The sequence below is a fragment of the Patagioenas fasciata genome, chromosome Z, assembly GCF_037038585.1.
Source record: "Patagioenas fasciata isolate bPatFas1 chromosome Z, bPatFas1.hap1, whole genome shotgun sequence".
NCBI lineage: Eukaryota > Metazoa > Chordata > Aves > Columbiformes > Columbidae > Patagioenas > Patagioenas fasciata.
Window position 1 is genome coordinate 9,966,644 of NC_092560.1, and position 27,470 is coordinate 9,994,113.

Consider the following 27,470-nt stretch of genomic DNA (forward strand, 5'->3'; position numbering starts at 1 on the left):
GAAAGGTGGTATCTGCTCCTACACCCAGCACTACAATGGCACACAGGTGACTGACTTCGGGGAAGTTACTTCAGCTCTGAGCTTTGTGACATTTTATTTTCTATAGTTCAGTATTTGTAATTCTAAATAAACTTGTCCAAGGAATTCTGTAAGCTAGATATACACTGTTATCCCTCACACAAAAAGGAAAAGCACATTACATAGCTAGGCTATGGCTAACCAGTTCCCATAAAGCTGAGTGAAGTCCAGCCAAGCAGTTGTGTATGTTTTAGCATAGTGAAGACTAACAAACATTTTTTCTTCATCACAGACCTCTTAGAGAATGGTGAGAGGCCTTTATTTCCCAAGCTATTGTAGTAGAAAATTCAGAGTAGTCAACAACATTATTGGAGCACGAGGTTTCTTGTGACCCATTAGCAGAGTTACATTGCTGCAAAACAAAACAAACAGAAACAAAACCACAAAGAAAAAACCCCAAACGATCAAAAACAAAACAAAAAAAAATCAGAGAAAGCAAGTCCTTTGCAACCCTGTTTACGTGACTGCTGCTGTCTTGTCTGACACACTGGAGACAGCTGCCAAAGTTGAAAGGCAAGTTGTGACAGCATGAAGAGAAACCCTCACTCAGGCTGAAAAAAATTCTCATCATACTGAGGACAAACACAGATATGGAGCATATATTCTCTCTTACACAGCCTCCAAATTGCAGTCAGATTTTTATTCTTTTTAATTCACAGACTCCTTTCCAAAATGCCTCAACATCAACTTATGGGGGGGGGGGGAAACACACCCCAAAACCAAGCAGCCTCACACAGTTAATCTCTCTTTTTCTGGTCCAGTTAAGCCTATCTTGCTACTTGGATCAGTAGCTTTTTTGTCCATCTCATGGAACTGCACCATTTTCTCTCTGTTTCTCCTCAGCTAGATGACCAGAATTCATCTTGCTTGTGCAACTACTGAACTAAAGGCAGGTGACAGTGCAGGACAGGTTACACTGGGGATCAAGGTATAAAACGCTAATTTCACTGTATTCCTAAACTATTGCAAATACTCAAGTCTAAACAGGTAATGGCCAGACTGTGACATCCTGAGTAAAACTGGAGACAATGGGAAATCTTCATAGAACCACTTATAGAGTAAGGTACTGCCAAAACTGACTAAGAGACATAATATCAATTTATTTGCTTAAATCACTTGGGATTAATTTTTTCACAGATACACTCCCACATATTTGAATAAAACTCAGGTCCTTCATGCTCTGTGAAAATTATATTGCTGTGCTCTCCATCAAACAAAAGAAAATAAATCTTTGCAAAGTGTGCACTAGATAAGGACACTGCCTGCACACACTGACAGTTATTTCGCGACCACACAGCTCAGATTAACTGTGACCAACAATTGCTGCACTGAAGCTAGAGAATGCAGCTTCTCACAGAGTGCATCCAGATCACGCTCTGCGCTGGTTTGTTTTCAAGTGTCAGCAACTTTCTGCATTCTAAAAAAAAAAAAGTAAACCTGTAATTGGTAAAGAATGTAAAGCCCCATTCTAGTTAAAAGCAAAAACAAACCATGTTGCCCCCAAGGTATTGTATTGACTGAAACTGCTGATTTTTAATCAATGTATTCTAGTCTGTCCTGTTTCAGTTCATGGCCCTATTAAGCCACCTGTTAGTTCAATAGTATGAGACATGTTTTTTTTTCTTTCTGCCTGTACCCATTAGTAACAATAGACCTCCTTTTTTTTTTTTTTCCATTAAGGCGTTTCAAAGACAGTCTGCAATGAGCTTATTATCTGCAAATGTTTTTGTACAATTTAATACCAGAAACTGTAGTATTATATTCAGATAACAACACATATTAAATTTCATTTGGCATGTGGGAAAATAAAATGAAAGGATGAGTTTTGACGCATAAACAGGACAAATAGATAGGATTCTACTTCATCTTATTGAATAATTAAATCCTGGCACAGTGCCCAAAGCATATTCATTATGAAGAGACTACAGTGTACAGAACACTGCCAAAGTCTGACTTCCTCAGACAAAGGCTAGACGACTGACAAATCAGTCTTACAGATTTGCTTACTATTGCTGCATTATAGGTTCCTGGAAATTGGTTGAACTGCAATTCATCATTACAATTCATCAACAAGGTCCATAAACGTAAAATATGTTAATTACACCTGTGTTGTGCAAGCGTTCATGTTGCACTGATTGCATTGCTCACATCTCCCAGCTTGCAGTGGGAGCCCCTTCAGGGCTGCTCCTCAGCCTGGTCTCAGGACTGAAGAAGGCTGTCATCATTGTTTGCACCGTAAGGAAACACAGTATTGTCCCCATCATGCTGCTGCTGTGAACTGGGCCATCTGTGCAGCTCACACAGAATTTTCACTTAGCAGATCTCTGTCTTCTACTGGGTTTTTGCTTTGGAAATATGCTTTACTTCTGGCATTGTGTAAACTGCTCTGTTTCGGTGTATAAGAATTCCCAATATCGTACATTCTACTTTATTAATAAAATATTAAAAAGCATCAGGCACCTAATCCACACATCGTGAAAGGATTCAGTGCCTGGTTGTGAGAGCTGCATTGTCAGCTCTGCAGCAGATGCCATTGTTGGCTGGATTTGCTTGCCCTGCAGAGTTGCCAAAGAGGCTATGAAGTAAAATTTGTCATTTTCAAAATGTAATATTTTTTGTTTTCTCAGAACAGTCATTCTGCTGCATGTTATCCTCCTGCCATAATATAATTTATCCACCCCATCAAAGGTATTTTACCCAACTGCAGGTAATTCCAGTGGAAGTACCATTCACAAGATCCACTGTACTATGCACAAACGAAATAAAGGATTTATAACCTGCCCTGGGATATTGTATTAGAATATGCTTCCAACAAAATCAGTGGGATAAGATTCCCCATGGTTTAAAATGAAGGTAGTGTAGCTTACATGTTCTTTTTTCTTATAGAGGTGAAACATGAAAGACTATGTTAACCATACTTAAATCTACAAAACCCTAATTTCTCCACTTTTCCATTTAGCAGCCCTGGCTCAGAACTACTCAGCTTTAATGTAAGCATGGGGAACAAATTCAAGTTCACACGCAGAAGCAGGACTGAAACATCTGCATGGTATTACTGCAGCAGTGACCAGGGAATTGCACTGGCCTGCATGAACACACACCTGAAGCCAAAAGCCAAGAAGGGGTGGGCATGTGGACAGGGGGCTTGCACTACATTTCCTGGGGGACAGGGTTAGCACAGAGGAGTGTATTTTGAGATGTACTTTCCTCTTGTGGTACTTGAGGCAAAGCAGTGCCACCAAGCTGCAAGGGACACAATGCGGCAGTTGGGGCTGGAATAAAGGGCTAGAGAAAGCCACAACATGGAATCTCCCCTGGCAGAGGGGAGCACAAATCTCACATTTATGAATGACTAATTTGCCATATCTTCGGTTGCATCAAAAGGAGCGTGGGCAGCAGGTGGAGGGAGGTGATTCTGCCCCTCTGCTCCACTCTGGTGAGACCCCACCTGGAGTCCTGTGTCCAGTTCTGGAGCCCTCAGCACAGGACACACATGGACCTGTTGGAGAGGGGCCAGAGGAGCCACCAAGGTGATCAGAGGAATGGAACAGCTCTGCTGGGAGGACAGGCTGAGAGAGTTGGGCTTGTTCAGCCTGGAGAAGAGAAGGCTCCAGGGAGAACTTATTGTGGCCTTTCAGTATTTAGAATCATAGAATCATTTTGGTTGGAAGAGACCCTCAGGTTTATTGAGTCCAACCATAACCTAACCTAACTTTAGCACTAAACCACGTCCCTAAGAACCTTGTCTAAACACCTTTTAAACACCTCCAAGGATGGTGACTCCACCAGTTCCCTCGGCAGCCTGTTCCAATGCCTGACAATCCTTTCTGGGAAAAATTTTTCCCTGATATCCAATCTAAACCTCCCCTGGCACTTGAGGCCATTTCCTCTGGTCATATCACTTGCTACTTGGGAGAACAGATCAACACCCTCCATGCTACAACCTCCCTTCAGGTAGTTGTAAGACAGCAACAAGGTCTCCCCTCAGCCTCATTTTCTCCAGACTAAACAGCCCCAGTCCCTCAGCTGTTCCTCATAAGACTTGTGCTCCAGACCCCTGACCAGCTTCATCACCTCCTCTGCAATCTCTGGAGAGTAGGTCTTCTTACTAAGTCTAGGAGGCTCCTGCAGTGCATGGAAGACAACTTCCTAACACAACTGGTTAGTAAGCCTACCAGGGAAGGAGCCCCACTGGATCTATTATTTGTAAACAGAGAAGGACTCAGAGGCAATGTGTTTGTTGGAAGCCGCCTTGGCCATAGCGTCCATGAAAGACTGAGTTTTCCATTCTTGGAGAAGTTAGAAGGGTGATCAGCAGAACTGCTGCTCTGGACCTCCAAAGGGCAGACTTTGATCAGTTTAGGAGGCTGGTTGGCAGAGTCCACTGGCAGACAGTCCTGAAGGACAAAGGAGTTCAGAAAGCCTGTGTGCTCCTTAAGAAAGAAATCTTAGAGGTGTGGGAGCAGGCTGTCCCTGTGTGCTGGAAAGCAAGTCAGCAGGAAAGAGAACTAGTTTGGCTGAATTTAAAGCCGTGGCTGGATTTTAGGAATAAAAAGAGAATTTATAACCTTTGGAAAAAGGGGCAGGCTACTCAAGAGGAATACAAGAATGCTATGATGTTAACAAGGGGAAAAATTAGAAGGGCCAAATCCCAACTAGAGCTGAGCCTGGCTACCACTGTAAAAGGCAACGAGAAATGTTTCTATGAATATATCAGCAACAAAAGGAGGGCTAAGGAGAATCTCCATCCCCTGATGGATGCGGGAGAAAACATAGTGACAGAAGATGCGGGAAAGGCTGAAATACTAAATGCCTTCTTCACCTCAGTTTTTAATAGAACAGTTGTGTCCCAGGTACCCAGCCCCCTGAGCTGGCAGACAGGGATGGGGAGCAGAGTGAAGCTCCCATAATTCAAGGGGAAATGGCTGGTGACCTGCTACACCACTTGGACACCCACAAGTCTATGGGGCCAGATGGGATACATCAAAGGGTGCAGAGGGAGCTGGTGGAGGTGATCCCTGAGCCACTTTCCATTACCTATCAGCAATCTTGGCTAACTGGGAAGGTCACAGTTGACTGCAAGTTGGCAAATATGATGCCCATCTACAGGATGGGCTGGAAGGAGGATCCAGGAAACTACAGACCTATCAGTCTTACGTGGGTGCCAGGGAAGGTCATGCAGCAGATCATCTTGAGTGATAGCACATAGCACATATAAGAAAAACTTAAAAGAGGCCTATAAGAAAGATGGTGACAAGACTTCTTAGCAGGGCCTGTCATGACAGGACAAGGGGTAAAGGTTGTAAACTAAAGGAGGGGAGAGTCAGGCTGGACCTGAGGAAGAAATTTTTTACACTGAGGGTGTGAAACACTGGACCAGGTTGCCCAGAGAGGTGGTGGATGAACCATCCCTGCAGACATCCTAGGTCAGGCTGGATGGGGCTCTGAGCAACCTGATCTGGGTGAAGATGCCCCTGCTCATGGCAGGGGTTGGATTAGATGAGCTTTGACTTTTCACCTTCCAACCCATGATTCTGTGGTTTCTTAAGTAAACCTTGGTGAGATTTTTAGTCTAAGGCCTGTCCTGAGAGGGAGCAGGCAGAGGTGATGTGTTCCCCAGTTCTTTCATTTCCAAAGGGAAGATGAGTATTTCAGTCTAGTACCATAAACCCATCCTGCCTCTTTATCACAAGCAATTTCTTCTTTAGAGAGGTCCACAAAGCATGTAGCTTTTCTCCTGCTTCTTACTGATGCTCAAGGACTTTTTTTACTGTGATTGCTTGTTCTGAAGTTTAGCAGTGTAAGCACTCCTGAAAATTATATGGCCACCTTGGACAAAATAAGAGTCTTGAAGTGAATACAAACAAACATGGAAGCTCTAAACTATTAAGTCACATTACAGAAACTGCAAAAACAAAAGAGTAGGGCCATTGTCTGTCAAAAATCCCACTCTTTCTCAGCTAATATAGTTACTTGCCTGGAAAAACATTTAAACCACAAGTGCAACCTTATGCTAGTTGCACTGCATCTCTTCCATGATACAAAGTAAGAAGATTTTCTTTCCAAGCAAATCAGTAAGACACATAAAAGAGGGATGGTTCTTGAAGAACTAGGAGACATAGCTGTGGATCCATTCTTCTATAAGAAGAATGTTCTTGTTACTGGAGGTGTTGTATAGGTATTATTGGTGCTGGTACAAGCCTGAACATGAGAAAGTTAAGTGATGTTCTCTTCATTGAAAAATGTTGATTCTGCAGGTGGGAGAGGAGAGGGAGAGGAGAGGGAGAGGAGAGGGAGAGGAGAGGGAGAGGAGAGGGAGAGGAGAGGGAGAGGAGAGGGAGAGGAGAGGGAGAGGAGAGGGAGAGGAGAGGGAGAGGAGAGGGAGAGGGAGAGGGTCCAAAACACAATTTAAATGGACATTTGCATGACTTTGCTTTTCTTTTGGTGGGACCTGAAATGGAAACTAAACAGATTACAGTTGCTTACTGCTCTGACATGAACAAGATTGACAGGTCTGGTATTGGGCTTTTTACAAGCAGCCTAAGATCAGGCAGCTGTCTACACCTAGCCATAGCAAGATTGTAACTTACTCTTTCCAGGTCACATTATGCCTTTCAATTATGGTACAAAACAACCACTAAAATCAATGACAGCTTCACAAAAATAACTGGAGTTATACCTGGATCTCTTAGCACAAATACCGAAGGTTGAGGCTCTGTTTGGTTCACTTTAGAGCAATCTCCAATACGTTTTAGTGTTCACTGAAAGGAAAAAAAAAAAAAGAATTTATTAAAGATAACACAGATTTTTTAAAATATTTTTGGCAAGGGCAGACATCTTAAAACTGGTTTTATATTAATGCCCTTTTATGGAGGATTTGATAGTTCTCTGTGGGTTTTTTCTGTTGAAGTCTGAACAACAGCAATGCAATGGGAGTACTATGCTTTACATACTATGGATTTGGACTTGTAAATTCGGCAAAGCTGGAAATGTCTCTTCTGCATGGCGAAAAAAAGCTAGAAAGAAGAAAGGCTAACACTCTAATGAAGAACATGTTGAATTACTATTAACAGAATAAAAGTAGTCAGTTCTCTACCATCTTGAAAACACAATAATGCTTGTTCCTAACCTGGCATTATGCATTACTCCTTCCCACTAGGAAACAACAACAACAAAAACACCACGACAAGACTGAGTATCTAACTGTAATGGTAGCTGACTGTAACTGTATTTCTTGCTGTCTTTCCACAATCACTCCAGGTTTAAAAGGCATCTTACTATACTTTCAAAGAAATTCTCAATTCCATTACAGCACTGTTGAAAGGACTGAAATACAAACACAAAGAGACCTTTTGATGTGGTGTGTCAGTCTCCAAATATAACTATAAAACAAACAAACAAAAAATTTTGACATCCTACTCTGATTTCACCTTCTCAGACAGATGCAAAAGCTCCTCCACATGGAATCAAGCTTTCTTTTAACAACAGAGAGGTAGGGACAGGTGACCAACTTCGCATTTGAAAGCAGCAAAGCCTGAAGACAAAGAGTGACCCACTTAAAGCATGTTCCACTTTAGATTTGAGAAGGCATTACCCCAATCTGACAGCAGGGGATTGTTTTTGAAATTTGAAATTGCTTTATCTTTTGCTCAGCAAGAGTAATGAGATGAAAGGGATTAGAGACCTGAGCTGTGATTGAGACCAGAATAAGTTACTGTTTTCTAGCAGCTTAAGAAGACAGCAACATCCTATTGCTATTCCTTTACAACATCACTGCAATTTACAGCAGTTCTGCTCTTTTTTGTCTCTCAGTGAAAACGTTTCTATTATCGTTGTGTTTAAAGTGGGTTTGCTGAGCAATGTTTAGTAGTCCCATTTAAACTCTCTCTTGATTGAAATAGTAAATTATTGTCACCAGCTGTCAAGAAACTTTGTACCTTTTCTGGAAATTTATACTTTGATGACGCTGTTAGCAGACTTGTGTGTGTATGGGTGCAAGCTGAAACCTGATATTTCAGAGGGCTACATACTAGTAATATAGAGTATGACAGCAGTCTTGTGGGTGACTATACAGACAGGCGCCTGGCAGAAAACCCACACCTCTCCCTAGAATTACACACAGCTCCTGCTTCCACCTGCAAGCTCTGAGAGAATTGTAATTGACATTGCAAAAGGACACACTGCAACACAGCCAAAGGGGGAATGGAGGGACCGCAGAGCCTGCATTTAGACATGCATCACTGCCTGGATCCAGCTCTATTTACAGGTCTCCTGCGGGTGCAGGGTAACACCATCATTACGGTGTCTGTCTGCTGTTCTCTAGCACTGATAAGAGTACAGAGCTTGCCCTCTAACCAGGACACAGCCTCAATGGCAGATCCAGGGGGTCAAAAATTAATTGCGTTTGAGCAAGCATGTCTTTTAAAAGCCACTGCTTGCTTTGTGTCTAGCCCTGCATTAAATAAAAAAGGCAAACTCTGCATTTAAAAGTTTCTTCTGATTTCAGGGTATTTTTCTCGTTAGTTTGATTTTTACAGGAACACCTAAAAGAAGGGTTCCTTAAAAAAAAGGAAGAAAAAAAAAAATCAGTAGCACCTAAGCCATGTATCAGCTACCCAATAATCATTTCCCAGATGTCAGGAGGGTGCTTGAAGGGTATTTCACTACGGGAGATGCATCTGGTCAACATGGCCAGCCTGCTCCTGAGAGTGGCCTCAGAACCAGAATAATTTGGGAACTGCTTAGGAACAGGGACTGTACTTTGCCTATATAGTCCTAGCATTTACAGAATCCTAAAGCACTTTTGAAGAAGAGTTTCACATAACTGAGTAACAACAAGCCTTTTACCCTGAAGACCCCAGCAGCCTTTATGCACGTTTTTCAGGATAGCCACTGGTCAGATGTTTTGGTTTCAAAGGCCAGGGCAGATAACTGAGATCAGCTACTCTGACTTGTCCTCGAACGGCTGAGGAGAGAACCATATCATCTGGGTCTTGAGTAATCATTCAGCAGTTTTTTGCTTGGTTGAGGTTATTTTTTCTACTGTCAAAGAAAATTTGAAATCAGATCTTTGAAGTATCCTAAGAGAACTCCTAAGAATTAAAGAGATGTCTCTTCAGAGAGTTAAAGGTGCCTCCTTGGCAGCATACTGTAGTGGGTTAACCTTGAGCAAGGGCCCAGTTTACATCCAGCCTCTCAGTCACTCCCCCTTCTCAGCAGGACAGGAGAAAATAGGATGAGAAGGCTCATGGGTCAAGGCAAAGACAAGGAGACTGCTTACCACTTACTGTGGTGGGCAAAACAGACTTGATTTGGGGGTGAATTAATTAGATTTATTGCCAGGTAAAACAGACTGATGTATAGAGAAACAATGACAAACAAACCAACACCTTCCCCGCGCACTGTCCTGGAGCAGCATGCCGTGGTCACAACATGGCGGTGTCTCCCTGCCACTTCTTCCCGCTCAACTTTCCCCTGCTCTGGGCTCTCCCCGCAGCCTACAGAACCTGTCAGGAAACCTGCCCCGACATGAGCTCTCTGCAGGTGGTCAGACAGATGTCCTCCATCCCCATGTACTACTCGGTACCGCCTGCCTGCCCCTCCTTGCTCTTCCCCCTCACTCTTCTTTCCTTGCTCCTCTGCTCCTTCAATGTTTTTTCCTTTTCTTCCATATGTTTTGGCAGCTGCACCTGTAGCTGAGGGGCTGAGTTGGGCTCCAAGGACCCACCAGCAGGCCTAGAGCCAACTGGAGATGTCTGGAACCAGCCATGGTCAGCCCTGGGCCTCCCCTAGCAGAGACATTAGAGTCACAGAATCACAGAATCATTTTGGTTGGAAGAGACCCTTAGGATTATCAAGTCCAACAATAACCTAAATCTAGCACTAAATCATGCTCCTAAAAGCCTCACCTAAGCATCTTTCAAACACCTCCAGGGATGGTGACTTCATTGACATGGATCCCCTCCAGCAGAGATCCTGAAACTGAGCTGAGACTGACACAGATTTATTTAGGGATTACAAAGGATGTGACTGAGGGTGAGAGGGCAAGGAAGAAAATCAAGCTGACTGCTGCAAGACTTGTTTGCACGGGATGTTAGCAAATTTTTGTCAGCTAAACCACACAGCTCTTTGTGCTCAGGTCAGATCCCAGTAGGAAGGGAGGAATCAGCAGTTCCTGACCTACTTGCTCCCTTGCCTTAGATTCTGAGGGCACTGACTCATGCCCACCCTCCCTGATGGGGCTCGCAGGGAGAGCAGGGCAGGCAATCTCCCCACTGCTGCCCCAGCCATCTTGCCCTTCTCCCATTCCCCATCTGTCGGTCCCAGGAAATCTTTCCCAAAGCTGCAGATCAGATGGGTTGACAACCTCCCTGATCTTTGCTCAGTGAGATGGAAAAATCGCATTACCCTTGTATAAAGAGAAATGTATTATGTGACTTCAAGGCGCAGAGATAGCGTTAATTTTCTTGCCATTGCTGCTGAAAACAAAACATGCTGAGTTCTAGCCATATTCAACGAGAGAAAAAAAAATTTTTAGAAAGACAACTACAAAACTATGTCTCTGTAGTTAAAGAGGAAACATTCCCTTGGGTCACTGCACCCCCGTTGTATTTGACATAACGCTGGTGTGAGCAGTCTGGTGAACAGGAGCTGTAGATTTGCAAGAGAAGGCAGAACTGGCCAAAGAAAGGGCCGCAGCCACTGAGAGAGCTGGTCTGCCTGACTTATACCCATGGAGGCTTGTGATGCCTGTGCTGCCCTGATGAAGACTGCAGAGGAGCCTGGAAGTTTTGGTTTTGACCCCCTTCATTGACTTCAAGGGAATTGGGATCTCCTCCTCAGGATTCACATTGCAACAAGCTGCCTTCTTACCTTCTAACTTACTTGAAAAGCCCAGGAATGGACTAACACTGTGGCTTTATTCACAAAAGACACTTGGTATTAAAGGCAAGACGATTTGCAACACAAGCAGATGGAGTGACTGGACTGATCCCAACAGTAAGACCAAGACAACTAGTGAGTTTAGGTTGACCTGAAGAATCCTTAATTCAAACCAAATTAAATTTTCAGCCACAGCTAGGGATGATTAGTACCAATAAAACGTCTCTCAGGCTTAACTCTCAAAGAAAAGGCAGTTAGAACTAACAGAAGGGGATAGCTATCTCCTTGGTTTTGCTAGCTCTGCCATTTACAAAGGTCATAATTCAAGAAACAAACATTGTTTTGATGGGCCCATTTAAGTCCAGTGACACCATCACAAAGTTCAAAGTTAGGATGTGTTCAAGTAGTTTGTTAAGCTTAATCTATCATTATCATCTCAATATGCCATGCTCCTAAAACTGCAATATTTTATGCTATTACTTGATAGGGAATACCGTTTGTCAAAGCTTTTTATTTTGACAACACTGTGCTGGCTAGTGCACTTACCATGCAGGGATTTCAGATCTCTCTCTCTCCAGTCATTGCTATGATGTCTGAGTGCTTAGTTCAGTCTTGCCTTACAAATGGTTAAGAATCAGTCTAAAATGACAGCGACAATGCTCTCCTACTGTGACAATACCTCTGTATATAGAATGTTCTACAGCACTAGGCTTAAACTCTTAGTTCACTGGCATCTGTACAAATGGTATCGTCTGTTGCTATGTGAGGAAGGTTAGGCCAAGGCTGGATGCTTCAGAAAACCTTGCCCACAAAGTTCCACGTGCATGCTCAAGTGACAGTGCTGTGAGTAGCAACACATACCCCAGAGCGCTCTGTGGCACTGTTCAGATGAAGTAACGTCTCCAAGACTACAGGCAGGCTTCTGCACACTCACATGGCTGTAAGACTGCAACAAACAGCATTTCTAAATAGATCTCAGCTCTCATTGTTTAATGCGAATGGCTTGGCTTTAAACATGCCTAATTTACAGAGTCTTTCAGACATACTAATATTTGAATAAGAGACAAGAAAACTTTTTTTCTCACCCTGTTAGTATTGCAAACACAAACCAGAAACTGGGTGGAGATAAAACCAGAATAACTAGTGCTCCACTCCGGGGATTTGGCCTTCGATGGTAAATCAGGCTGGCCCCAAATAATTTCAGATTTATCTATGAGGTCACATCAGAGGTAATTATACTTACTCCTGGTTATGGATTATAAAGACAGGGCTTTTGTCCTCTGAAGAGCAAGGTGAGGACAGCAATTAGATCCACACTGTACTGAAGAACATGAAAACTCCGGAAATTCATACATGCAAACACATTAAATTTATTTCTCCACAGAACCTGAGGACTCCCTCCACCTAAAGAGTGTTCACCCAGGCAGGCAGCCCTGCAACCCTATAATGGATGTTTTGGTGTCCTTGCCCTCCCTGAACAGTGCTGTCCTCCATCTTCCCTGCCCAGGAGCAGGCAAACAGCGTGCCCTCTGCCATAAGACCAAAGATGTCCAATTACTCACAGTCCTGCTGTGCCACCATATAACCGCCACACCGAGCCACACTTTTCTCCCGTCGCCGAATTTGCATGCAAGTTTGCTCATCTTAACCTAGATCCTGGCTAAGAGCACAGACAGGTCCTCTGCCCACCTGCCAGGCAATTTACGAGCAGTTCTTCTTTTCTGCCACTGGAAATGCTAGTGGCTGCTGATTTCATGCTTATGGCTCATTAACAGCAAGAAAACATAAAGATCTTGTGAGCAGGAGGTACTTGCTTCCTTTCCAGGGTTAAAACCCTCTGTTGACAGCTTTCCTCTCCTGTCTGCAGCAAGCATACCCTCTGAAGAGGACAAAACATTAAGCCTATATCCTCATTAGTATTTCTTAACATAGAGCAAAAGGTTTCCTGCAGAACCTTCTAGTTGTAATTAATGCTGTGAAGACATTGGTAGGCAAAGCTTGGCCTGGCGAAAAAAAGCACAAAACATTTTTCATGGATGTCACCGCCAATTTGAAGACAAATTTGCTTCAGCTATTTGCCTGTCTCACCCTGCTCATGTGGCGCTCTCTCTGGTGTATTAAAGCCTAGTGAAAATATGCTTGCTTTTCTACTCTGGATGCAGAAATCGCAACCAACTTGGGAAGTCCTTGGACTGAAATGGTTGGAGGTGAAAGAATGTATATGTGCCATTCCAAGGCAGCATGGTAGTCTTTCCCTGATGCCTTACTGCATTACATGGATGTAGTGTGGCTAAGAACCATGCACCACCAAAGAAAATTAGTGCAGCTCCAGATGGAAATTGTTTTTCAGATGGACAGTTTTTAAACAGAATGCTTTCTAAAGCAAGCAAAACATTTATCTTCCAAAAAGCCACTACACAAAAAGTAATTTTTTAATGAGAAAGGCTCCCTCTGTACTTTTGAATAGTCTAGAATACTCATCAGTGTTCATTAAAAACAAACAAACAAACAAACTTGCACATAACTTTCTCACTCGAGCAGCAGGGCAAGTGAGTTTTGCATATGTGCTTTTGGGAAGCAAGAAGCAGAGGGACAAGAAGAAAGAGTAAGACAGAGCAGTAGCACCAACAAAAGCAAAGTCACCCGTAGATCAGCCAGTAGAAGCAGTTATCTTTTATCTGCATCTTGTGTGTGGGATGGATGTCTGTTTGTGAGGATAAAAGAAAATGATCGGGCAGGAGAAAATCCAGCTTTCAATATGTGCTTTCAGTCTGTGTATGCATCCATCAGCGGGACTCTGGACTGATGGCACTTTTAACCTCACCTCTGCCACCCGTGTTGCAACTACCTTGCCATTTCACATAACTTACACTTCATGACAGTTGAACTTCTTTTCACAGTTGCAGCTGTTGGATTCATGCATTACTATTAGGAAGGTGAAATTAGGAAATTCTCTGGCTCACAGTTGCAGGGACAATGCTTGGTAACAGAAACTCCCAAGACTCTGCTCTAAGTTCCCAGTGCAAAATCTAGCGGCTATAAGCTGCAAAATCTTGAAGCTAACAAGTCTACCCAGATAAAAATCAGTAACCGCATCTTACTGTTCGTAGAGCATGAAGTCTTTCTCCCTTCCATGTGTCTTTCACGATTGCTTGCAAACTAAGACAGTGGTAGCAACTTATTTTTTCAGAGGACAAAACCCATGAAGATACCTCTCAATGGCTATGACACCCACAACTTAGCAAGGTCAGAGGCAGTTAGTAGCTGAGCCTGTGCTTCTGAAGTTGTAGAGCATTATTTTGATCACCGCACCTATTCTACCTTCCCCTAGACAGATTGAGATTACTGTTCCCCGACATCTCCTTTCTGTTCAGCCAAGCCAAGCATGAATGAGGGACCAGAGGAGCACTACAAGGAGCGTTTTTCTGCTAAACTGGTCTCTGCACAGTATCACAGGTCTACCTGGACACAACTGGAAGAGGAAACAGCCTACGCTACCTCTACACTACGCAAGTCACCAGAACTTGTAGTCTTCTTTTTTTACATCTCAATTTCTTTGCAACTGAGAATATAGTCCTGGAGAGTTCCTTAAATAAGGTTTTAGACAGAAAAAAAAATTACAAGAAATTAAATCAAATAACAGTAGGTAAAAAAGCACCCTGCCGTTTATATATATTTTTATGTTTGGTTTTGATAAGTCCATGCAGTCAAGACTCAGAGCACATGCAGGGCAGTCAGTGGCAGTTCACGTGTGCTAGGCATCAAGAGATTAACATGACATGTTATGGACTCTTAAAAATGTAATATATTTCATCATAAGCATAATGCAGTATACATAATGGAGCTGAAAGTCAGCCCTGCTGGGAACAGGAGGCAACCTCAATCCAGCCAACGTAAAACAAATTCCAGCAGCAGAGCTCTGGAACGGAGACTATAAAACAGCTGGATCAGAGAATATGGCATTTTGCTGTATCTAATGAGTGTGATGGATGGTTTAAATAAAAAGGACAACATGACAGAGACCAAGATACTGAATCTCAGAGACGGAATTCGTATTGAAACTGAAAATAGCCCGAGTGCATACCACCACTCTCAGGCATCCACCTGAGTGAAGGAATCAGCGCATCAAATATTGGGCCCCAGATGGTATCTTATGACCCAGTGCCCTGTGTGAGTCAGTGGTCTAATCTCAATCACCTTAAATCTGACTGGATCAAATCCTTGCTTTCCTCTCCATTTGGTTCTCCTAGCTTATCTTCTTATACAGCAGAAGGCTTCATCTGATGGTACTATTTGTTTTTCATACTGAAACATGAGATTTTCTTTCACCTCTTGCCAGCTGGCTCTACAAAGACACCACTCAATCAGCAACAGACACTTCTGGTTCAAACCATTCCTTTAAGCCTGTGTGCTATAGAATATGGCTGAACACGGAGCAGCAGCTTTTAGAAGACACTGTGAATTTCTGATGAGTACGCTTCTAAACGATGCTCGAAGGTTAGGTACTGTTCAGATACAAGATTTTATTACCTATATACTTACAAGTGAGTGCCACACTGCATATCTCTGTCTTGTTCAGACAACACAGAAACTTCCAGAATAATTAGCCAAATGAACAACCTCATGGAAGAAATGCGATATTTAAAGAACTAATTAAATCAAGCAGTTATTCCTTGGACATGGACGAGAAAGTGGGTAGTGAGTAACTTACCCTATGCCATAAGCCTTCTTCTCATTTCCTCTCACCAAAAATACTACTACACCTGCTTTCTTCTTCTTCAAAAACCCATTATGGCCAGGTACAGCTCTTGGATTCCCAGAGCTGTAATGTCTACTGGTTAAATGAGCAGAGCTTCAATGAAGCCAAGGCTTTGCTCCTGGCTAAGATCTGGGCTTTTATTAATTAACTGAAGAATTTCAAGTCCTTGTCAAGGAACAAAATTAGCTACATCTTCATCATGGATGCAGCAAACCACCTGTTTTTCTACTTGCTAGCTTGCAAAGCAATACCAGTCCTGAAGGTTGCCAAAAAGGAGGAAACATTTCTTGTAAAGGTAAGCAAGCATAATAGATTAGATTTCAAGGCTCTGATACAGTCTAAGGTGTGCTGAATCGTAAGACAAACTTTGGTCTCCAACATCCTGTGGTGCCATCACTGTCAAACAAGAAAGTTGGCCAGAAATGGCATTCAGACGACTCTGAGGACTGCTGTACCCTGTTGCTGACTGTTTACATCATAGAGCATGTGACAAAACTCACCTGTATGTGACTGGCTCCTGCATTCACCATGCTCTTGGGCAAACATCCTCTCTGCAAGTCTCTGGCATCTAATTCTTGACTTTGATGTTTAAAAACTTGTGCTTAGCTACAACGCAGCCTTGTGGGCTCCCATTCCCATAACACCTCAGTCTCCCAGGCAGATGCATTTAGAGCAGCTCTTTGAGCACTGCTTTGAGCAGTGTCCTCCAACTAGCTGTTCTCCTGCCTGATGAGCAGGGCCAGAGACCGGGGGGCATGCTCACAGCACACTGAAGCTGCAAGGGGAGCTGAGAAAGGGTTTTGGAGATGCGGCTGCTCTGTTTCTACCTCAAATCACACACTGCATGCTGCCTTTGCTTAAGATAGCCTGTATTCACGGCAATGTCAAGCAGATGAAGTTTCAGCTCAGCTCTCCCACTTCCCAGACAAAGGCTGCCACCACCATTCCATGTGGATACTCAACTGCAGTGCCACACAAAAAGATCACTAGTAGACTTCACCAGTAGACTTCAACCATTTTCACTGGTGTTGTCACCTGTCCAGGGAAATGTAGCTACAGTGGTCCTAGCTCCCAGGCTCGTGTGACCTTCTGTGTTATATATACACCCAGCTGCAGGCATCACAGGCTGTCCCCCTGTCAACTACTCCAGCAACTCCAGCGCTCACACATGTACCTGAAACAGGTCTGAGGTACCTCCTGGGACACTACCAAAACCATGCCAGCAGCAGGGTGAATATTCTTTCATTTTGAGCCTTCTGCATCTGCTCTAAGTGGCTACTTCCACCTGAGCTAGCTGCTGGAAACTGGGCTTTGTCACACAGTAAGCTTTGTCTGGACAGTGGTCACAGAAGGAGAGAGCACAGTAATATCACGGAGAAGGAGGGGAGGACACTAAAAAGCACCCCTATACATTAATCCTTCTCTTTGCTGCATGCTGAGCTTACCCAAGCATATAGAAATTAATAGAAACTGTAACCAAGGAACCTGAACTTTCTGAGAAACTGCATTTCTAAAAACAATAATCTCACTTCTATGCTTCTGGCTGCCTGCAGGAATATGTTCTGTGAAATGTTTTTAGGAGTGATGAAAAGGGTGAAGCAGCACAGCTGTACACCACCAGCCATCACTGGTGCCACTACCGCTCTCTTGGGTTTAGGGAAGCAAAGAGCATGAAGACTTTGCTTCACCTGACTCCTATAGACCACCCCATTGTGACTGTGCTGAAACAGACATGTTTCACAGCATAAGCGAGATATGTTGCAGATGTCAGCTTTGCTATGACTCTAAAAGAAGGACAATGCAAATAGATTTCTACTGTGAAATAAGAAGGACAGAAAAGGTTAGCTTTGATGCCTTCCCAGTGAGAATCAAAGAACGTAGAAACTAAGAGCAGCAAGAGGGTGAGATTGTACCAGGAACAAAACAACTCCCATGGCACAGGCAAGTGAAATCCATTAGGGAATGCAAAGGGCTAAGTACCGTGCTTCTTTACAAGCCTTCAAACAGAATATACAGGTGCAAGTGTCAGCAGAGCATGGCCCTGCGTGTCCAGCGGGGCTTGCGTGCGGTTGTGGTTGTAGAAGGTAGATCTTGATTTGCAGCAGAAAACAACATTCACAGAGCTGGCCCTCGTGGGGCTGTTGAAGAAAGGTCAAAGAGTAGGCTTTCAGACAAAAAAAAAGAAAACAAATCCTCACAAGGAACAGCAGAGATACTCGAAACACTTCAGTGTCAAGATATTCTCGCACCTTTTATCCAAAGATCACAGGCCTTTGAGAGGAGAAGCAATTTAACCGACACTGGTTAATACTTACACTTGAAGTTCATGTGAGGAGTGGTATGATAATCATGTCCACTAATGCAACAGCTTCATGATAAAAAAAGAAATCTGCTACTTATGAACCCTTATGTTAGAGAAAATCTATCAGACAAAATGGTATGGCACATGATCAAATTTCACGTAACACCAATTTTCTTTCTAAATTTCAAATTCTTACCATTTCTTGCATTTCATCATGCACAGAAGGGAACTACATTTCAGTTCAATGTATTTGGTTTAAAAATGCATTCATTTAAAGAATAATGAAGCTGGCTTTTTCTTCATTTTGACCATGGTAATTGTCCTTTTCTCAAAACCTATTTTCCAAAACCATTCTAAAGAGGAGAATAGCCTCTTTAAAGAAAAAGGCAATTGACCTTAAAAATCTTTCTTGTTCCTACAGTTTTGAGGAAGAATATATCTATAATTGGCATATCTCATTAGCAAACTCAGCTATGCTATGATAGTAGTAAGTGGGTAGCGAAGTGAGACTAACATTTTAATTAAGTCCTTTTCATTTCTAGGCTAATTTTCTTTATATTATGTGAACCTTTGAGGGTTACAGAAGCTTGTTCTATGGTCAAAGGCATGCTAAAAACACCATTCCTCAGCTGAATCTCTCTCAGTTATATGGTTACTGCTTTTGTTGAGAGCAGTTTAACTTCTTTATCCAGTCCCTCTCTTTACTGCATCTAGCCATAACATATCACTTGTAGCAACCAATCTCAAGGCCTTTGGCTTCTTCAAGCTTGAAAAGACTACATTGCAATTGATGTTTTCAGGACGATGCTTACTAGGCAGGCAGTTAAGGGAATTGTGAGTAGCTCAGATACCTGATCTGCACCCGCTAAGCAGCAGATAAGCTGCGCTTCCAACCACAGATAGTGGGGCTGGTATAAAGGCATCAGAGCAGTCACAGATCACACTCAATATCCCACCTGACAGCAGCAGCCTCCAGGTGCTCAGTGAGCAGTAGCAGACTGCAGGATAATAAAGTTACCTACAGCTTCTTTCTAGTCCCTGCATAGACAGGTAAAGACTTGTGACCCAAATGCATCAGAGTACCCATCCTTTCTACTTCTGCCAAGCTAATTTACATCCCCAACATACGCTTTCTGGCCAAATCAGCAAGAGAAACTTCCTGAAGAGGTCTCTCAGTGTTAGCAGCTCTTCAACACAAGCTCCAGGTCCTTTTTTTGTGTCAGAGAAGTTAATTTGATTTGATTGTCTTTCTGCTAGGTTGTGAGGCTGAGAGACAAGGCTAGCAAAGCGGAGTGGAAGGTGACAGAAAAGGATCACAAGTATATACTGAGGGCTGACTCAAAACACCCAAACATACATTTGTCTGGAAGAGAAATGCCTTAATAAATTGGTATTTATTTCATCGCAACATGTGCAGTATAAGTGCTTATAAACAAACACAAGGAACTATACTGTGAAACTGTCCTCTGGAAAACATTTCAAATCAAGCCAAGATAGTACATTTATCTAATTATTTCTTTTAGACATTAGCCATTTTTATGTGAAATCAAATAAAACAAATTTGGGGGAAGTTTACAGCCATTGCAAATACTGAGTCAAACCTTGACCCTCTTGAATCAGCAGGAGCTTTGCCATTAAATTCAAGAGGATCAAAGATCTATCAAAACCACTGCAACAGTAAGGGGAAAAGTGGTCTGAGAGACCTCTTTCTTCTACAGAATGTGAATGAGCTGACATCAAAATATCTAGCATTTAATTTGAAATGAGGATACCACATATTTCAATCTGTAATTCATTTTTTGTTTCAATTTCATTTATAGGGATGCAGGAATGGTCAAGATGGGAGCTGAAACTTCATTAGTGGAATGAAAATTTCTAAAAAATGAATAATTTTAAGTAATACAGCCATTAGAGAGAGTTTGAGTGCCTGCACTATTCACTGCTTAACCTGAGCAAACCAGAAATAAGAGAAAAACTCAATCGCTTTTCTATTTGGCTTAATTTCACCCCACTTAATCCACCTAATGCTGTGTAGTACCTAAAACTTCGGCTACCTGAACAGGGCGGTATTTCACCTTTCACATGAGAAATGCCACCCTCTGCTCTAAACCTGTCTAATGCCACTGGCTGCAACAAAACAGGCTACTGTCAACACATCAGTACCATGAGTTGTACCTGCACGCATAGACAGAGAGAGGACAGAAACATATGCTTCTCTAGAAGATACTTACAAAGCTTACTGTTTCCTCAAAAATAAGAAAGGGTCTTATATTAATTTTTGCTCCAAAACTTATTACTTTTTTACATGTATAGCTTGCGTGGACACTATTTATATTGACTTTTTAACGAACTGTAACTAGGGCTTATTTTTGGAGTACAGCTTGTATTTTGAGCATCCTCAAAAATCCTGAAAAATCATGCTAGGGCTTATTTTCAGGGTAGGTCTTATTTTTTGGGAAACAGCGTAAATACCTTTTTAGAGGAGGTTCCTGAGACGAGACATACATTACCGTGTTTTAAAAGATCAGCGAGTGAAACCTCCTGCCTGTTTGCACACCAAAAGCATGTTCCAAGTGCAGAAGCAGAGGAGAGCTACAAGCGCTGTAGACACACTAGTAAGAAGCTGCATGGCTTTAATCCTGATCTAACAGCTCTGTGATATTGGACTGGTTTAGAGATAAAACATTTGGTGTTAAGATAATCATGAGTACAGACCCCAGGACCAAGTGCAGGGACCCCATCTTCTGCTCAGCCTGGAAGGTATAAAGAAGACTGGATGGCAACAAAGACCAAGCCTCATTCCCATAACACTTCTCAATAACAGTACGTACATTAAATCTGGAGTTTTGCACGACTTTCAGGATAAAGGCTACACTCTCCCAGCACCTCAGTATTTGTTTGTGACCTGCCACTGCTCAACTGTTCAGATGCTGTTTACAACAAACTGATAAAACAGGGCATGAAGAGATATTCTAAAAATTAGTTTCTAATTCCCATCTGTCACTCATGTGAACTGAAATATTTCCACTACCTCCTCTGCTTCACAACTCACCAGCAAAACCTTACAGCAGAATTGTCTGAAAGCAAACCATTTTAAAAAAGTATCAATCTTCAATCACTGATGATTTAACCAAAACTCTGAGTCTCTCATGGAGTGTGTTAAGGGTTAAAACAAATTAAAAACTGCAATTACTATCAAATGCCTTGACTAATACTTGCAAGTAATCTCAGTTTACTTTCCTGACATAACGCAGTTCCTGAGGGAGTTTTAGTTTCCTTCATCTGTCATCATCAGAAGTAGAGGAAATCAAAACTATAAGAGACACAAAAGCAAATAAGGATTGAAAAGACCAGTATATTAAGGAAGGCCTAGGCTGGACACCCAAGCAAGGTCAGAGAACATCAGACTCCACTGGTAACCAAGCAGTGAACAAACCTGAAAATGATACGACTCTTGTCAGCCAGGCTGTTGAAGGCTTTGCCACTGTATACATGTGAGTAAACAAACCCCAGAAGAGTTGCGTGACTCACCAAGTCACACCAAAGCAGTCACATAAAGCCGAAAAAATTTGCAGTTAAGGTACATAAAATGTGGAGGAGGATGAAGGAGACAAACATGGCTGGCTTGAGTCCTGAGGTGGACAACTCACACATCTGGCTTCAGGGCAAAGGGAAGAAAGAGGAGGAGAATGAGGAGGACAGAGGAGAAAGAATGGCTTTTTCTATTAGAAGACCATAGAGGAGGTGACAAGGGACAAAGCACCACATTAAAAAAATGCACTGGCTTGAAGTGTAGGAGGACTCACGCATCCTGACCTCCTATCAGTTCTCCTTCTCTCTGCCCACAGAGCCATTTGATGCCAATCAAAACCCATTTAGGTATTGACACTACCTCTTCACTGAGGCGCCAAATGCAAAAATCTCGAAATGTGCTTTTCTGTCCTGTGGTTTGTTATGAGGTTTACTTGAAACCCTTGCTGTGTTCCCTCTTGTTCTGATTAACATGCCATTTACTGCCTGACTCACTCACCCCTCCTAACAAAACAGTGTAGATTTTATTCTTGCCTTTCTGTTTCCTTTGTTGAATGCTTTATAATAGAGATACTTCTCTCTGTTTCCTTTATGTATTTATTTATTTATTTTATTACCTGCATCATTGACTGGCTTCTGCTGAAGATTACTGTGCTAACTTAAATTCTACAAGCAGTAATAATCAGTATTTTGCTATGGCTATCTACCCCTATCCTGAACAACAAGAGGAATGGCAGTTTTAAAATTATTGCTTTCTGTTGTTCCACAATACAGTAAGATTGTAAAAAATCATTCCACATCACATCATTGAAAATAGTAAGCATGCTCTCCATGCACTCCATGGTAAAATTTAGTAAGACACCTGTGTAATGGGGTTTACAGTTAAACAGCTGTTTTGCTAGCCCTCTACACCAGGGCACACAACTTGGAATCAGAAATTAGCATGATCTCAGCAGGAATTTAGGAGCCAGACAAATATATATCAAAAGAATAAGGAAAAGTAACCTCTATTCAACAAATCATTCTGTTCTTTCAACAGTTACCATTTTTTCAAATCCTCCTGTCTTTGGAAATCACATTGCTCACACTGAGAAGCACATTTTCCTGCCCCATAAAAGGAGTAATGCAACCAAACACCTGCTTTCTGGTGTATGCATTTTAGATCTCTGAAGCCATTTCACCGAGTTATTCAGCTAAGAACCCTATGAATGACTTTGAACCAGATTAAGTCATCTTTGAGGGCTGTGAGATCCATCCATCAGACCAAGTCTCTGACAGCAGCAGAAACCATCTCTACTGTATAAATGAAGCCAGAGGAAGAATTCTTCTTAAGATAAATGGACCCTTACCATTATAAAAGCATGTCAACATCAATAATCTAAGAACATGTTATGAAGTTGTTAGTTTCCAAAGAAGAAACGACTGAGGAAGACAGGGTTGTATGTTAGCCAAGGTGAGTTCTGCTAAACAAATGAAGACTTACAGAAAAGAACAGTCTGTCCTAAAACACGAATCAAGTAGCTAGCTATTTCTAGTATCACAAATAACTTCTTCAAATACTAAAAAACAAAACAAAATGCAAATTTGGTGAAAAATTTCCTGCCTGATAATGCTGAAGTCAGCAGTGCAAAACTGCGGTCACTGGGTGTGTATCATCATCGTTACCACTGATACATTCCTAAGGAAAGTGGCGTATTCTCCCCTTTGGCTGTCAGTCTGTTTGCAACACTGCATCAGCCAGACATAAAAGGGAAAGTGCTGTCCTGAGAGGGTACTGACATGTGGACTAATGTCTTTGGCTACTGCCACCAGTGTGGTGATGAGCAATATAACATTTTCAAAACAAGTATCTCCCAGAGCCCAGTTCAACTATTAATTAATGCTGTCAATATTTATTATTTTCAAGTAACAGCAGTTATCTGATAAAAACAAAGTTTTTTTGAGCATTAAAAGAATGTTTATGGTGCTGCTGGGCTGAAAGATATTACAGGATGAGCTCCCTCTCAAAAAGGATTAGTTGATCTCCTAAGAGCTTTGTTTTGCTTTGAGCACCCTAGTGGTGTTGATTCCAAAGACAGGAGCATTTGATTGGATAAATGACTGCAGATTAATTGCAGATCATTATGTATTGGAAAATACAGACTATCATGCCAGGAAATGCAGAGCTATCAGTATTGAAAAAATGTCAGCAAGCTTATTTACCATTTCCTTGAGCTGTATATTCCCATTTAGAGAACAAAGATAGCAAGACGACAAGAAGGTAAATGATATTTACTCTTTTTCTGTCATTCCAGCCACAGACTCTTTCTGTTACTCTTTGTTTAGCTTGCCCTTAATATTTCTTCATGCAGATGGATTACTCATTATTGTTGTGGTGATCAGAAATGAGGTCTGATGCCATGCTTAGATAACTAGATTGTTACAGATTGTAAAGAAAAACACCACCTCAGTCTTTTATTTCAAAAGCTGTTAGACAGAGGCAGGAAAACCTCGTTTTGGTGTTCCCTTTTCTCTAGGGACAAGGCAGGCACATCCTGGAGCATCACAGACAATACTAAATAAGTCAAATACATCCAATTCAAAGAATCACAGAATCACAGAATGTTAGGGATTGGAAGGGACCTCAAAAGCTCATCCAGTCCAATCCCCCCGCCGGAGCAGGAACACCCAGATGAGGTTACACAGGAAGGTGTCCAGGCGGGTTTGAATGTCTGCAGAGAAGGAGACTCCACAACCCCCCTGGGCAGCCTGTTCCAGGCTCCGTCACCCTCACTGAGAAGAAATTTCTCCTCATATTTAAGTGGAATGTCCTGTGTTCCAGTTTGAACCCATTACCCCTTGTCCTACCGTTGGCTGTCACCAAGAAGAGCCTGGCTCCATCCTCGTGACACTCACTCTTTATATATTTGTAAACACTAACAAGGTCACCCCTCAGTCTCCTCTTCTCCAAGCTCCAGAGCCCCATCTCCCTCAGCCTTTCCTTACACGGGAGATGCTCCACTCCCTTCAGCATCTTTGTTGCCCTGCGCTGGACTCTCTCCAGCAGTTCCCTGTCCTTCTGGAACTGAGGGGCCCAGAACTGGACACAATATTCCAGGTGTGGTCTCACCAGGGCAGAGTAGAGGGGCAGGAGAACCTCTCTGACCCACTAACCACCCCCCTTCTAATACACCCCAGGATGCCATTTGCCTTCCTGGCCACAAGGGCACAGTGCTGGCTCATGGTCATCCTGCTGTCCACCAGGACCCCCAGGTCCCTTTCCCCTACACTGCTCTCTAATAGGTCATTCCTCAACTTATACTGGAACCTGGGGTTGTTCCTACCCAGATACAAGACTCTACACTTTCCCTTGTTATATTTCATCAGATTTTTCCCCGCTCAACTCTCCAGCCTGTCCAGGTCTCTGGATGGCAGCACAGCCTTCTGGCGTGTCAGCCACTCCTCCCAGTTTGCTGTCATCAGCAAACTTGCTGACAGTGCACTCTGTTCCCTCATCCAAATCATTGACGAATATACTGAACAATACTGGTCCCAGTTCCGACCCCTGAGGCACTCCACTAGATACAGGCCTCCAACTACACTCTGCCCCACTGACCACGACTCTGTGGCTTCTTCCCTTCAGCCAGTTCACAGTTCACCTCACTACACGATCATCCAGACCGCACTCCCTCAGTTTAGCTCTAAGGATGCTGTGGGAGACTGTGTTAAATGCTTTACTTAAATCATTGTACACCACATCCACTGCTCTGCCATCATCCATCCACCTGGTTATGTTTTCATAAAAGGCTATGATGTTGGTCAAGCATGACTTCCCCTTGATGAAGCCATGCTGACTGCCCCTAATGACCCTCTTATCCTTGATATGCCTTGAGATGGCACCAAGGATAAGTTGTTTCATCAGTTTCCCAGGGATGGAGGTAATGCTGACCAGTCTATAGTTACCCGGGTCCTCCTTCTTGCCCTGTTTGAAGAGTGGAGTGACATTTGCTTTCCTCCAGTCCTCAAGCACCTCTCCCGTTTCCCAAGTCTTGGCAAAGATGATGGAGAGTGGTCCAGCAACAACCTCAGCCAGCTCCCTCAGCACCCGTGGGTGCATCCCATCCGGACCCATGGATTTATGGATGTCCAGATTGCTTAATTGCTTCCTAACCCAGTCCTCATGAACCAATTCACACCACTGCTACTCTGTTCAACACCAGTTTTCACAGAAAGAAGCTGCAAACCATAAAGAGATAGAACAGTAGTACAAAGCAGACAAAATATTTTATTCTACCTGAAATGACACCACATTTTATTCCTGTTAGCAAGAAAAACATCTTATGGTTTTGGTCAACCCAGAACAATTTCTGCTTCCCAGCTCTCCTACTTTATCTCCTATTTCCATCACAGAACCACAAACTCAAGAAAATCTCTATAAGAACACAATTAACAAACACAGATGTATACACAAACAGAATTAGTAGACATAGGTGACCTTCACTGGATGCTTAACCTCTTTTTGTTACTTCAAGCTCCACTTGCTCTAGATACCAAAGTCAAAGGCAGAATCTTCTCTGCCAAACTCAAGACACTAACACAACACAGAAAAACAGATAAACCCTCACACTCGCAATGGGAAATAAACAAAGAAAGCAAAACAACCTAACGCAGCTAAAAGTGGTGGGACATTTTATGTTTGCAGTATTAAGTAAACATAAACACTACAAAAAACAGCTCTACCAAAAAAAAAAAAAAAAAAAAAAAGTTTGTATGTATAATATCCTTGCTCAATGTTTTGGGCCAAAACTTTTCAGAACTGAGTAATTTTTGGCAGAAATCTGTACGTTCCAGAATTTTATTTTGCTATGGAAACTGCCTGCATAAGAGAAACAAAGTCGTAGACAAGCCAGTTCTAGTCACAATTTTCTCCACTTTTACAGATCACACAAGTGAATGATTGGCACATAGTCCTTGAACAGCTCCTCGTTAAAGATCATTCCTTGCAGCACAGACACTGCTTTTCTAGCTCAGCACCTGTGCATTCGTTATATTTTGCAACTGCCTTTCATAATCTGTTGGCTGATGAGAGTCGCACACAGTCCAGCTCCAACACCCCTCAGTGAGATGAACCCGGTGGCAGCCCATGGGTGGGCCAGGTGCTCATGTGAATCACATCTCCTCTAAAATTGCTGGCAGGACAGATCATTGTGGCCTTCATGCTATCTCTGTATCGCCACTACAGCTTCCGTATACAGCTCAAGTTGAATATCATCAAACCTCTCATTTTCTTCCCTTTCAGCTGCCTTTGTCCTTATCTAACCTAAGATATCTGAAGATTTCCAAGTTGTTTCTCAGATACTTGGTTCACTGGCTTCATGCACAAGGGCACGCATGAGAGCAGAAGCCGATGCACTGTATGTGACAACCCCAGATAAACAGCCGCCTCTCTCCATCACTGCTGTAGCTGTGCCTGAAATAATTATGGACCGATGATTTTTCTCGTGTTTTTGGCAGCCTCACAGCAGCAATGTGGATGGAGTGCACAGCCCATGACCCACCTCTAGTTTTCCCAATGCCACAGGCTGCTACAAAGGCCTGTCTGATGCTCATCGGCACACAGAACTGACCTGCAACTATGGGACACCACTTTCTATCTGCAGACTGTGTCTGTATTTGGAGTTTGCAGCCCTGTGCAGCCAGCAAGTAGCAGGGTCTCAATGAAAGCCTCAGGAAGCTGAGTATTTCTTGAATGGTATTTTATTTTTCTGGTATTTTATTTGCTGAAAGACATTACCTACTCTTAATGGCTTTCATGACTGACAAGTTGTGTTACGTCTCCTCATGCCTTTCCAAATAACATTCATTATATTCTCAAGCTAACTGAGACTAATTTGTCTGAGTGATGCAAGGATGTGAAACCTTCACCACTTTCTGGCTTAC

General features: G+C 42.7%; 1 protein-coding gene across 4 annotated transcripts in view; it reads right to left on the minus strand.

Annotated features, from left to right (window-relative positions):
* Nucleotides 1–27,470, minus strand: part of PLPPR1 (phospholipid phosphatase related 1) — a 131,796-nt gene that overhangs the window by 97,573 nt on the left and 6,753 nt on the right. For 2 of the 4 annotated variants that reach the window (XM_065861626.2, XM_065861627.2), the window contains exon 2: nucleotides 6,758–6,839. The exons of the other annotated variants lie outside the window; for them this stretch is intronic. The gene's annotated coding sequence lies outside the window, so the exon portion shown is untranslated. The remainder of the gene's footprint in view (nucleotides 1–6,757; nucleotides 6,840–27,470) is intronic. 4 annotated transcript variants of the gene reach the window in all.